Source organism: Hyla sarda, chromosome 9 (genome assembly GCF_029499605.1).
Source record: "Hyla sarda isolate aHylSar1 chromosome 9, aHylSar1.hap1, whole genome shotgun sequence".
Taxonomy (NCBI): domain Eukaryota; kingdom Metazoa; phylum Chordata; class Amphibia; order Anura; family Hylidae; genus Hyla; species Hyla sarda.
In genome coordinates this window covers 133,216,693-133,230,615 of record NC_079197.1, presented here as the reverse complement: position 1 = coordinate 133,230,615, position 13,923 = coordinate 133,216,693, and the positions used below count along the sequence as shown (strand labels likewise).

The 13,923-nt window shown below is 44.3% G+C and overlaps 1 long non-coding RNA gene across 1 annotated transcript in view; it reads right to left on the bottom strand.

Moving 5' to 3' along the window:
• Positions 1-5,684: 5,684 nt before the first annotated feature.
• The window catches only part of LOC130290885 (uncharacterized), a 19,036-nt gene continuing 10,797 nt past the window's right edge, over positions 5,685-13,923 (bottom strand). Inside the window, exons 2-3 of the long non-coding RNA XR_008847725.1 lie at positions 11,047-11,106; positions 5,685-5,734 (exon numbers count right to left, since the gene is read on the bottom strand). This is a non-coding gene — a long non-coding RNA (uncharacterized LOC130290885). The remainder of the gene's footprint in view (positions 5,735-11,046; positions 11,107-13,923) is intronic.

Here is a 13,923-nt window from a genome sequence, read left to right as displayed (position 1 = left end):
CTTGACTTTACCTGATGGCTGCATTGTTCAGCGCGTACCTGTCATTTCAGGTGACTTTTCAGGGTAACCTGCCTTGTGTGTTCATGAGGAGCAGCACTATTTCTGGCCACTATATAACTTGTATATTTCTTATTTTTCACCTCTGTAGGCCTAGAGGGGTACTCTGCCCCCAGACATCTGGGAATCCCCGCGATCTCTCCTGCAGCAACCTGTGTCATCTGCTGCACGGAGCGATACAGGGGCCAGAGTATCTTGATGTCACGGCCTCGCCCCCTCATGACGTCACGATAGATAGACCCTAAGGCAGGGGTCACACTGCAGAACTTCTACACTGAATTCAGCATTAAAATTCTGCATGAATTTAAAGCCAGTACAATTCAATGGGATTCCCCTGTCCAGTTCACACAGCAGAATTTCTGCGGCAGGAATTTCATTGAAGTGAATGCATCAGCTACAAATTCATGCAGAATTTTCAAGCAGAATTGGGTACAGAAATTCTGCCGTCTAAAACCCGGCCTAAGGCTTTGCTTACACACACCAGAATTTCGGCACGGAATTCCGCATGAAAATGCTGCATGAATTTATAGCCAATACACTTCAATGGGATTCCCCTGTCCCATTCACACAGCAGAATTTCTGCTGCAGAATTTCTGGTGCAGGAATTCCATTGAAGTGAATGCGCAATTAATGTGAATCGATAGTGAATTAGAACACAATGCTAGTGGTTGGCGTTATATAATGTAGATAATACTATGTATATTTGTAATATACATTGGTTAAAAACTGTGTATATTTTTGTTCCTGCGCCTATTCCCTGTGTGTCTGTATGAAGAGTCCAAAGACAGACGGGGCCCCCGTGCACCGAGGTCTTATTGTTGATATGAAGGATGAAAGAAGTGAGCGGACAAGGTGTGGAAAGTGCTTTAAAGTAAAGGACGCATGGAGGAGATGTGGTTGATGGTAAGGCACGGGTCACCCATGGCACGTTATTAACTTGACACACTTGAGTTGAATGCGGTACCAAGAATTTTGTGTGCTTTTTTGTTCAAGTAACCCCCTGTAATTTAGACAGGACGAGGAGAAGACCCTTTATATGGGACCCAGGCTTCTAATTAAACTTCGGCTATATATGGGATTCTTTGTTGTGCTGCTGTCATCCTGTTGGCACGAAACCTAACTTACAGTCTGCAGATGATGAAAGAGTTAAGAAAATTTAAGCTTTAGGAATCTTCACTTTTGTTCTATTCATGGCCAGTGTTTTAGGCCTTTCACAGTTTGGAAAAGGACCAGAACCATCATCATTGCAGTAAAGCCATATATTATGTGCGAGGTGGCTTATGATGGATCTATGTGTTGGGTATGGATGCAATGTCAGACCCTAACATAGGAAGCTCTCCTAATACTCTATACCAGGGTTTTCCAAACCAGCTTGCCTCCTGCTGTTGCAAAAGTACAACTCCTAGCATGCCCGTACAGCCTTTGGTTGTCCGGGCATACTGGGAGCTGTAGTTTTGCCACAGCTGGAGGCACACTGGTTGGGAAACACTGGTCTATACAATAGCACTTGACTTATGAAGGGTGATCTCGTACAGGAAGGGTCTCTTCAAGAGACAATGTGACATTCCAATGTTTGCTTGTTGATGACACCAGTATTGGCAGCCTCTGTCACTGTAGCATGGGATATGATAATGCCAACTATATATACACCTTCCAATACGGGAGGGTACTGCTGTCAGGCGTCTATTCAAGAAGAGTGCCCAACTCACCTGTGGGCTGCTACCTATCAGTGTAAATGTGTAGACCCTAATTCATATATTGTTCTCCCTCCCCTCATGGGCACACACAATATCTGGCAAGCTGCACATCATGTTGATGTCCATTTCAAAACCAGTGGGTCACTGTGTATAACAGCCTACCTTTAAAGGAAAACTGTCAGCTTGTTCCCCCCGCACTAACCAGGGGAACTGGTTGATGGCAGCGCGGGGGACGCTGATCAGTTTGATGCCTACTGTGCCCACATCTGCCCGGCCTTCGTTTTTCCGTATATGCTAATTAGGTGCTAATTTGCACAGGCGGGGTAACTGGCACTCTGACGTCAGTGGCCGCCGGCCATAGTGCCGCCAGCTCCTCAATATTCCTCCCCTGCCTCCGCCTCTCGCTCTTCTCCCCACTCTGAAATGAAGAGGGAGAGGCGGAGGGAGGAATATTGATGAGCTGGGCGGCGCTGCAGCCGGCGGCCGCTTATGTCAGTTACCCCGCCTGTGCCTGGCCAGGTTGATCCGGGCACGGTAGGCATCAAACTGATCATGGTTATTTCTGGGGGTCCAACACTGAGCACTGTTGCTGATCAGCTTTTTTTTCCGGATCCACGACTCAGACATACCCAGAGAATCCTAACAAATTAAGGAATAGGGGTACAATAAGGGAAAGGGGGATAGGAAGTGCTCTCTCTCTATTTCATCATCCTATAAGGAACGTATATAGCAGTCATCCGCACACATAACCCATACATTGCCCATCCCAAGACCTCTCCATGGCCAATCAGATCAGTTCCTTGACAATCTGCAAACAAAGTTATTGAATGTTGTCCTGTAGGTGGTTTATTTGCATTGCGATCACTTCTTGTCCTTTGATGTCTTCTTGAGTGGGGGATCCTCTTTGTTGTCCCATAGTGTGTTGACAGCTTCCTTGAGAACCCACCTTGGATGATTACTCCATCACAAATGCGCAGTCCATCGTAGCCAACACTGCTAGGGCTGCTTTTTATGGCTTTATGAGCAGATGAAAGCAATTGACTTGTGGTATCAGGTTATTGAATCACCCACCACTATCTTGCTGACACCATACAGCATTTTATCCATGACAGTCCAAAGTTTAATCAATTATCCTCCTAATTGTATTTTTAGTCATCTTAAAAAAAACATCAAATTTATTCTAGTGTGGCCAATGTTGGCTCCTGTATGTGACTGGAAAACCCGTTTCGGGTTTGTTTTCAAAAGGTTTTAAAATGTATATGTGAGTGTCTTGGATTAGGAAACTAAAAAGATGACCACCTTCAAAACGAAATGCTGAGCGTCCTCACTTAACTCTGTACGGCTTTGTGATGTTTAACCCCTTGTGATCCTTTCGTATATAAGATCTATTACATCTAATATATGTATTATGTATATGTTGATTGGTTAAATCAACGGAAACCTCTTTCTAGCTGCTTTCTATGATCGATTATGTCCTGAAGCGACACTATATAATGCTCCAGAAATCGGTGGCTTTCTTTCTCTCGGACAATGGACGGTCTGTCTGACTCAGAGCAGAGATGGTGAACGCCTTGTGCTTCCTGATCTATTTTTAATGACTTCTTCCTTTCCTCTCTAATACGGGCCAGGGCAGATTATCGGTAACTACAGATGTATCCAGCTACCGCGCTTACTGAAAATTCTCTACATTGAGACCATTCAGCTGGTCTCAATGTATCTTTATCCCTGCATGTGAAATATGATCATGTAGCATCTGAAATTTCTTCAACTTTCTTAGTCTGTATCAGTATAATGGAAAATGATTCCCCAGAAGGTGCTTGTCCTGATGGATAAGTAAAGATATTTTATTGCAATGCGTTTCGATCCTGATGAAGATCCTAGTTTAGGATGAAAACGCGTTGCAATAAAATATCTTTACCTATCCATCGGAACTAGCGCCTTCATTCTAAGGAATCCTTTTCCTTTATACTGTATCGTGCCGCGACCGGAACTGGCTGACGTCTGGGGTCCTCAAAGATTGCTAGAATGAAGGTGTTGAGGTATTTGGAGATGATATAATATCTGATCCAGAAGTATGAGGATTTACAGACTGTATAAATGACTGGTCTGTAGTACGATAGGTGATACATAAATTATTGCTGGGGGTCTAACTGCTGGGACTTTGAGCAGTTGCAAGAATGGGATCCCATGTCCGCTGTCAAAACTGGTGGCCACACTTTTAGGCTTTCTCTCTATTTAATCTCAATAGCACTAAGGGAAATAGTCAAGTGCTGCACTTAGATATCTCTGGCATTCCCATCGACATTGAGTGGGGTGGAGTGATATCCACCCAAGACTGGTGCAAGGATTTTTGCCATCCTAGCCGAAAGCTAGTTTTGCCTCCCCGTGACCCCACCCATTGGATCCACTCTTTCACACGCCCCACCTTACCACTGGGGTGACACACAGTAAGAAACCTTATCCTCATTTAATCTCCTTAATACTGGGGTGACACTTTGTAACAAACCCCCTCATGTAATCTCCTTACTACTGGGGTGACACACTGTAACAAACCCCCTCATGTAATCTCCTTACTACTGGGGTGGCACACTGTAACTAAACTTCCTCCTCATGTAATCACTTATTACTGGGGTGACGGGGTTTTGCTGGATGAGTGGGTGCTTCAGATGCTGGCTAACTTCATTGCTGTGGGCAGAGCGGTGCCTTCATTAAGAGTGCGCTCTAGGCGGCTGCCTATTTTGCCTATAGGCAGAGCCGGCCCTGTATCTACCCTCCTTAGAAGAGCTACTTGGGGACCCCCTTTCTTGTGGTCACTGGTCAATGGTTTCTTATTTTTTTGTAAAACTATTTCCATACCTGAGCCTTCCTGTGTCCATGGATGAGATGCATACACATAAATTTACTTGTACCTTGTCCTTGTCTATACAGCACAGTTCATGGAGCCACGTTTTTTCCAATTTGCTCTCTAAGGGGGAGATTTAGCAAAACTTGTGCAAAGGAAAAGTTGCCCATAGCAACCAATCAGATCCATTCTTTCATTTTGCAGAGGCCTTGTTAAAAATGAAAGAAGCGAGCTCATTGGTTGCTATGGGCAACTGGACAACTTTTCTTTTGCACAGGTTTTGATAAATTTCCCCCTAAGAGTAGATTTTAGCTAGAAAAATGAGGTAAGAATGAAATTGTTGCCAATTCTTAGTTATTTGTACCTCTCAGTCTGGATATGTGAACACGCTGTACAAAAACCCACAGTCCTTTCAGAAAACACCATTTCCACTGACTACATTCCTGGCACGTAACGTTCTCCTGGTCTGATGGACATTTGGAGATATCCGATAGTCCCTGAGCTGCTTGCAGGGGGATGTGATTTCACTTTGTTCCTCGCTTTTTACAATGACTGTGAAAAATCGTCTGTCCTCATGTAAATGCCCTGCCTGCGTGTAGTATTGACTCCACAACGGCACATTTGGGAGTCAGATGAAGGATTAGTGGTGACACCTCATAGGACTTGATTTGCAAATAGGTGAGTTAGATTTCTCATGTATCCTGCAGGAACTATACACATGGTAAAGATGTACCCAAAATCATAAGTTGTAACTAGGGGCTAAGTATTGGCTACTTACGATAGGCTCACACTTTTGGTGTATTTAATGTACATTTTCCATATGGAATTTCCATGCAGAAAATCTGCAGTGTTTACAGTAGCAATAAACTGGGTGAGATTTGTAGTATGTTGGATTTTCCCCTTTGACTTTCATAGGGAAATTGACAACAAATGAATGAAATGTTATTGTGGCAGATTTTGCTGTGGCAATGCTGAGGGTCGTCAGCAAAATTGGTAACGGTTTAAAAAAAATAAAATTAAAATAATAATGATATATATATATATATCTTTTTTTTATTTTTTTTATTAAAAATAATGCACTGCAGTCTGCGATGAGCAATCCAGACGAGTTCTCTTTTGAAGTACAGTATACAGAATCCTATGGTAAGATGAAAGCAAATACTGAATCAGTATAAAATGATATCAAAGCTCCTCAGAGCAGAAATCTTAAGGCACAGAGCTTGTTCTTCAGGTACTAAAGTATATCCTTCCAGGCACTTATACAAAAGGTGTGTCTGTTTACCCTCACAATAGTAATGTCTTGTAGCTTAAAGTGACAGTAACCTTTCCTATCTGTTAACAATTGAGATCAAAGAGGCGATCTAGAAGTTGCTATAAGGGGGAGAGAGATGCGGAGGGCGCACGAAGTGCCATTACTTGTGGTAGAAAGACATGCAACGCCAAACAGATGTCCTGCTCACCTTTTGGTTGTTTTCCTCTGGGCACAACACCAGTGAAGACTGGTCCCTGCCTGTATCTGGAAGTGGACTCCAGTGGGATGAAGCGCAGTGAAGAATCGGAGAAGGTGTGTGGAGGGACTTTGCAGAGCCACCAGATAATACTTCGATGGTGCTGTGCCAGTCAGGGTGCGGTAGATTACCAAAATGGATCATGCAGTAGGATAGGATAAAAAAAATATTTAACAGAGATTTTTTGTCAGTTGAGAAATCGGAAAGCATGACTAAGGTTGTCCTAACTGAAAAACATGTCAGATCCTGAGCGATATCCTAAGCTTGTGGATATTTCTATTTTAATCTCCTCAATAAAGATTTTAAAGTTTTATCCAAGACTTTTTATCCAGGAATTTTTCCTGTTTCCTGCATAGTATTTTAAAGGGGTACTCTCTTCTTTGTCAGGTCCTTGACCAGATCCAAGGACCTGACAAAGAGGGAAGTCCCTATTTATTATTTCATTATACTACTGTGTGGTCAGTATTTGGTTATTTAGCACACGCTTACCGGCACAGAGCCATCAAAGTATCCTTATTTATTTGGAAACTCGAAGTCCTTACACACCCCTTCTCTGATCTAGAGCCATCACTTATCACAGAGCTTCATTCTCCTTAAAGGGGTACTCCGGTGGAAATTATTATTATTATTTTTTTAACTAACTTGTGCTAGAACATGAAACAGATTTGTAAATTACTTCTATTTAAAAATCTTAACCATTCCAGTACTTATCAGCTGCTGTATACTACAGAGGAAGTTCTTTTATTTTTTTAATTTATTTTCTGTCTGACCACAGTGCTCTCTGCTGACACCTCTGTCCAGAGCAGGAGCAAATCCCCATAACAAACCTTTACTGCTCTGGACAGTTCCTGACATGGACAGAGCTGTCAGCAGAGAGCACTGTGGTCAGACAGAAAAGAAATCCAAAAATAAAAGAACCTACTCTGTAGTATACAGCTGCTGGTAAGTACTGGTAGGATTAAGATTTTTTTTATAGAAGTAATTTACAAATCTAAAACAAAAGGAAAAATAGCCAGCACAACAACCTAATACACAGGTGCCCGCTGCTGTGGCAAATACGAAATGTACAAACAAGAAAGTTGCAACAGCACTCTAGCGTCGGGGAACGGAATTCCCACGGGCGTATCCTTAAGGACTCGGGATGCAGGGCGTATGGATACAGGTTAATACAAGTCTGAGGATGGTTAACCAGCCTAGCGGTATTCCCGAGTGTGACTCGGGGTTAATTTTCGCTGCTAGAAGCGGTAACCCCGAGTCACGCTCGGGGTAGAATTGCAGAGTTGCTGTGCGGGCTGCACAGTATATCGCAAAAGCAATCAAATCGCGATTTTTGCTTTTTGCGATGTAGTGATGCAGCCCCCGGGAAAATATGTGATTATCTGCTCGGGTCGGCTCCCGTTGCGGGCGCCGGCCAGAGCAGGTAAAGACATATACTAAAAGTCAGTGTTTCTCAACCAGGGGGCCTCCAGATGTTGCAAAACTACAACTCTCAGCATGCCCGGACAGCCAAAGGCTGTCCGGGCATGCTGGGAGCAGTAGTTTCACAACAGCTGGAGGCCCCCTGGTAGAAAACCCTGAACTAAGTGTAAAAGTAAGAAGGAAGAAAATAAAAAAACCTTTTGCTCACCTAGTCCCGGTCCCTGAAGATGTCGTTTCCCTCCGTGCGCTCTGTTCACTGCTCTATTCATCTTACAGGACCTTTCCCTTTTCAGCCAATCACAGGCCGCAGTGGTGTAAAGCCTGTGATTGGCTGAAGGGGAAAGGGCTTGTTCTGCAGCAAATACACTAGGTTTGAAATCTGCCCGGCAAACCCAGTGTATACTGCTGCAGAACAAGGTGAGAAGGTGACAAGGTGACAAGGGGGGAATGTGACACAGGGGAGAATGTAACAAGGGGGGGGGGGAATGTGACAAGGGGGGGGGATGTGACACAGGGGAGAATGTAACAAGGGGGGGGGGGAATGTGACAAGGGGGGGGGATGTGACACAGGGGAGAATGTAACAAGGGGGGGGGGGAATGTGACAAGGGGGGGGGATGTGACACAGGGGAGAATGTAACAAGGGGGGGGGGGGGGAATCTGACAAGGGGGGGGGGGATGTGACACAGGGGAGAATGTGACAAGGGGGGGGGAATGTGACAAGGGGGGGGGGAATGTGACAAGGGGGGGGGGAATGTGACAAGGGGGGGGGATGTGACACAGGGGAGAATGTGACAAGGGGGGGGGGAATGTGACAAGGGGGGGGGATGTGACACAGGGGAGAATGTAACAAGGGGGGGGGGGAATGTGACAAGGGGGGGATGTGACACAGGGGAGAATGTAACAAGGGGGGGGGGAATGTGACAAGGGGGGGGGATGTGACACAGGGGAGAATGTAACAAGGGGGGGGGGGAATGTGACAAGGGGGGGGGATGTGACACAGGGGAGAATGTAACAAGGGGGGGGGAATGTGACAAGGGGGGGGGATGTGACACAGGGGAGAATGTGACAAGGGGGGGGGAATGTGACAAGGGGGGGGGGAATGTGACAAGGGGGGGGGGATGTGACACAGGGGAGAATGTGACAAGGGGGGGGGAATGTGACAAGGGGGGGGGGAATGTGACAAGGGGGGGGGGGAATGTGACATAGGGGGGAATGTGACATAGGGGGGAATGTGACAGAGGGGAGAATGTGACAAGGGGGGGGATGTGACAGGGGGGAGGAATGTGACAAAGGGGGGATGTGACAGGGGGGGAGTGGAATGTAACACGGAGGGGGGAGAAGGTAACAAGGGGGGGGGAGAATGTAACAAGGGGGGAATGTGACAGGGGGGATGAATGTGACGGGGGGGGAGAGTGTAACAAGGGGGGAGAATGTGACAGGGGGGATGAATGTGACGGGGGGGGAGAGTGTAACAAGGGGGGAGAATGTGACAGGGGGGATGAATGTGACAGGGGGGGGGGAATGTGACAGGGGGGGAATGTGATATGGGGGGGGAAATGTGACAAGGGAGGGGGAATGTGACGGGGGGGAGATGTGGAATTTCAATGCAAAAAATTGTACCGCTTTTGGTACAAATTTCCAGACGGAATCGTACCGCTAGGGAGGTTAATGTCAGGTTCTCACATGTACACGCTCAGTATTGTAATATTTCAATAATCTGCGATCGGACATTATTATTCAATTTCCCTGCAGCACCTCTACAGGAGAATTGGAGTATTACACTGTGCGCATTGAAATCAAGTGTCTGACATGTAGTTCCTTGGAGTGAGGGAGACTCATGGTTCTGGCTGATAGATTAGGGTCCGGGATGGAGAATCCACTTGTATAAACTTAGAATAGTTATCTTAAATGGGCATTGTCAAATCCAAAAACTTTTTTGTTTCATGAGCAGACACAGCAATCCCCTCCCCCTGCCACAAGGGAAGGACATGCCCCCTTCCCCTGAGAGGATTTCTAACACTGTGAGCGAATGAAAAAAGGGATTTAGATAATAAAGATAGGTGATAAAGGCATAAAAATTAAATGTACATAGTCATCAGGATTAGGTACTGAGTAACATTATCATTTATTTTTTTGGTGAGATCAGACAGGTGCGCTTTAAATGTATGCGTTGTGTAATAGGATTAGTGGGGAGAGTCGGTGTGGTTTCCCGGCGTGCCTCCTGTTATTGAAAAACTACAACTCCCTTTGGCTGTCAGGGCATTCAGAAAGTTGTAGTTTTCCAATAGCTGGAGACACATCAGTTAGGAAGCACTGGTCACGAATCTCTCATTTCCCAGTGCACCATGTTGCAGCTTGTCGCCTACTACTTTAACTTCAGTTGAATTCTCTGTATTTCCAGTCTAGTTTGTTTAGGGCGGTGATCTCATGTAGGACACACCCTGTACTTACCATGTGCTTTTTTGCTATATATGTCACTTGCTTCATTCCGTACTGAAGGTGGAGAAGCAGCCGCTCCCGTTTGTCAGGTATGCTTGTGTGCTGACTTGATATTGGACATTAAGGGGGTATATAAGGGGCTTGGAATAAGGAAGTTTTGCTTTTGTGACTGTTTATAATGTTTCTCTTTGTAGTTGCTTTGCTGGTTGAATTACAGTACTTTATTGCTGTATCTTATATACTTTATTGCTGTTTCCTATATTTTGGTATTGCTTTGCTCTAAATGAGTGGACTGGAGTCTTATATGAATTAATGAAATAAAGATTTGTTGTACGTTAAAGAACACTAGACAGGTCCTTTTTTATTTCTAAGGGTGTCTAGAAGAATTTAAAGAGAAGTTAGTTGGTCTATTGGTCTCTAGGTGAGATTATACATGCTATATGTTCCTGAGCCCCTATGGGTCCCTTAGTTAAAATCGGGGGCATTTGGTTTATGCCATGCTCTTCCATTGGGCAACTTTTTGGTGACTGGTACCCTTTATTAAACTTTGGGTATGCTGCTTGCATTTGAGGTTTTGTTGTATGTGTGTGTGTGTGTGTGTGTGTGTATATGTGTGTGTGTGTGTATATGTGTGTGTGTGTGTGTATATATGTGTGTGTGTATATGTGTGTGTATGTGTGTGTATGTGTATATATGTGTGTATGTGTGTGTGTGTGTGTGTATGTGTGTATGTGTGTGTGTGTGTGTGTGTGTGTATATGTGTGTGTGTGTGTGTGTGTGTGTGTGTGTGTGTGTATATGTGTGTGTGTGTGTGTGTGTGTGTGTGTATATGTGTGTGTGTGTGTGTGTGTATATGTGTGTGTGTGTGTGTGTGTGTGTGTGTGTGTTGAAATGTTTTTAATATTTATATATATATATATATATATATATATATTTATATATAATATGTATATTTTATATATTTGACTATAATTTTTATTACATTTTTAGGAAAAAAAAACTTCAGTTTGTTCATACTCTGTCACATTCTTTCAAGATTTTCAGAATGGCGTAAAACAATTCTGTCCTTTAACACAAACTAACCATTTCTAAAGCAATGGGGTTGGAGAAACAACCAATCCTAACCGATCTGTCATGTTGATCCTGTAAGAGATGGAAACCATGATGATGTCAGTATAAATAGATAAAATTGAGCGTAACTCTATCTACAAACCATAATAATTATTATTATTAAATTTTTTTTGCTGTTATTTTTACTTATAACCAGTTGGTACTGTCATTTAAACTTGGTAAAGTGCACCCCATTAGTCAAAATGTCACTGTTTTTAATGTAGGAATTTTTATTTCTCCACAAACCATAAACTCATTTTTGATTTGTTAAAAAAAAATAAAAAAAAAAAATAAAAGTGTATTCAACCCCTGCTGGATGCTCTGATCACTTTGTTCTATTTAATGTGGATTTTGCTGTGACCTCCACAAATGCTGGAATTACCCAATAATGATTGGAGCATTCGCAAAATGTAGTTCCAGGCTTGTACAAGTCAGACCCTATTCACATCAGGTCTTGGCCCTATGCTTGGCATATATGACAAAAATATCCTTAGGGTTCCGTTCACCTGATAGAGGCCCAATGAGCGTCCATTTCACCTCTGTTGGGCTTGGATATGTCAGGATACTTTTTAACAGTATGTATTCCATATAAAGGTGTTCAGAATAGAAAATACAACAAGAGCTCATAGAGGACATCCTACTATCCAGTTAGTTATATCTCAGCCTTTTGTTGTAGGTATAAGTTGTGAGATTTCCCTGACCTATACATGAAATGTATGCAAGTGTTCAGGGTAAGTCACTGTCATAAAGGTATGTCTTACATATAGCGGCATAACTTGTTGCCAGTGTATACAGGTGACCTTGAAATTGTGATATGGAAGGGACCTAAGACACAAAATATGTTAAGTCATACTATGTTGTGCTGATATGGTATCACTGTGCAGAAAAGTGTGTATTGTAAATACTTTTTTTTTTTTTTTCCCGCCGTATAAGACGCACTTTTTCTTCCCCAAAACTGGGGGGGGAGAGAAAGTTGGTGCGTCTTATACGGCAAATACACACTTATCGGGTCGGTCCCTGCGGCCATCAACGGCCGGAACTCGCGGCTAATACAGGACATCACTGATCACGGTGATGCCCTCTATTAACCCTGCTGACGCAGCAATCAAAGCTGACCGCTGCGTCTGAAGGGAAAGTGAAACTAACCAGGCTGCTCAGTCGGGCTGTTTGGGACCGCCACAGTGAAATCGCGGCATCCCGAACAGCTTACAGGACACCGGGAGGGACCTTACCTGCCTCCTCGGTGTCTGCTCCGTGTCGGGATCCCCTTCATGGCCGGCGCTCTCTTTCGCTCACGCCGTCCCGTCATCCAATAGGACCGGCGTGCATAGCGACGTGATGACGGCGACGGAGAGCATGGATCCCGGGGAAGACTACGTCCGGAGCGTCGGGGATGCGGGTGACGGGTCCGGCGCGGCGGGGACACGTGAGCACTACCTCCTATCCAGTGGTCTTCAACCTGCAGACCTCCAGATGTTGCAAAACTACAACTCCCAGCATGCCCGGACAGCCGTTGGCTGTCCGGGCATGCTGGGAATTGTAGTTTTGCAACATCTGGAGGTCCGCAGGTTGAAGATCACTGTTGGGTTCAGAATCTTTTTTTCTAGATTTTGCACCTTTAAAATTGTGTGCGTCCTTTATATGCCGGTGCATCCTATAGGGCGAAAAATACAGTAGTACTTCTCTGAGAGCCAGCTTCTTACATTTTCTTGCATGCATATAATTGACGTAGAGACCAAGACAGCGAATTACAGACTATGGTTATAATAAAGGAGCTTTTCCAGTTATGATTTTGATCTTCCAGAATCCCTTAAAGGGGGGTACTCAGCCCCTAGACATCTTATCCCCTATTCATAGGATAGGGGATAAGATGTCTGATCAAGGGGGTCCCGCTGCTGGGGATCCCCACAATCTCCATGCTGCACCCAGCGTTCGTTTAGAGCATCTGATGCAGCGTCGGAGGCTCATGACGTCACTGCCATGCCGCGCTTGTGATGTCACGGCCACGCCCCACTGACACTTGTAACCTCATAAAAGTAATGGATTGTTAGGTGTGTGTCTCTTACATCTAGTTCTTTCTCACTTGATGGGTGGAATGTGAATTATGTAAGCCTGAGCTTGAAGATACATGTTCGGAGAAGTAGGCAGATCCTTTTGGTAGATTGTTGCCTTCTTAGAACGAGCTCCTAAAATCTCCTAATCTTTCAGAGATCTATGATTCTTCTGGTCACAGCTATAATTAGGAACTAAATTGACAGTTACTATAAGAGAAGGAGCTAAAATAGGCCAGAAATGGGGCATACTGGGTAATTATTGTCCACTGCCTGGAATAGACCTTCAGAGTTTTTGCTGGGTTGCCTCTTATTGGTTTGGCAGGTAGACAATGCTTATCCTCCCTTTGGTAAACCTGTCTTTGTTGGGGCAGGTCGTTTTTATTTTTTGTATGCAGATTTTTGTAAAAGTTTTCTTCTTCTACCCACACATTTGAGCTTAAAATCACACACACTGGATTATAGAGAGTGACTAGTTACTGACTGGGTAAATTCTATATAGCTGCACACATGGGAGTGACAGATGTTTATAGCTGGATATACAGAAAAGAAGAGGATCAGGCACAACGTGACTGATCAGTCACAGCATATCATTTGTATCCGATGTATTATTGCAAGAAGAGAAAGGAGTCCAGCGTCCGATAACTCCAGAGGATGATATTTATTTCACCAGATGATCACAAACAGGAACACAAGGTACAGTGACGCGTTTCGGCCGTAAAACAAGGCCTTAGTCATACACAACAGATAGTACAAAAAAAGACTGATTTTTATACATGTGGGTGGGCGGACATGACGC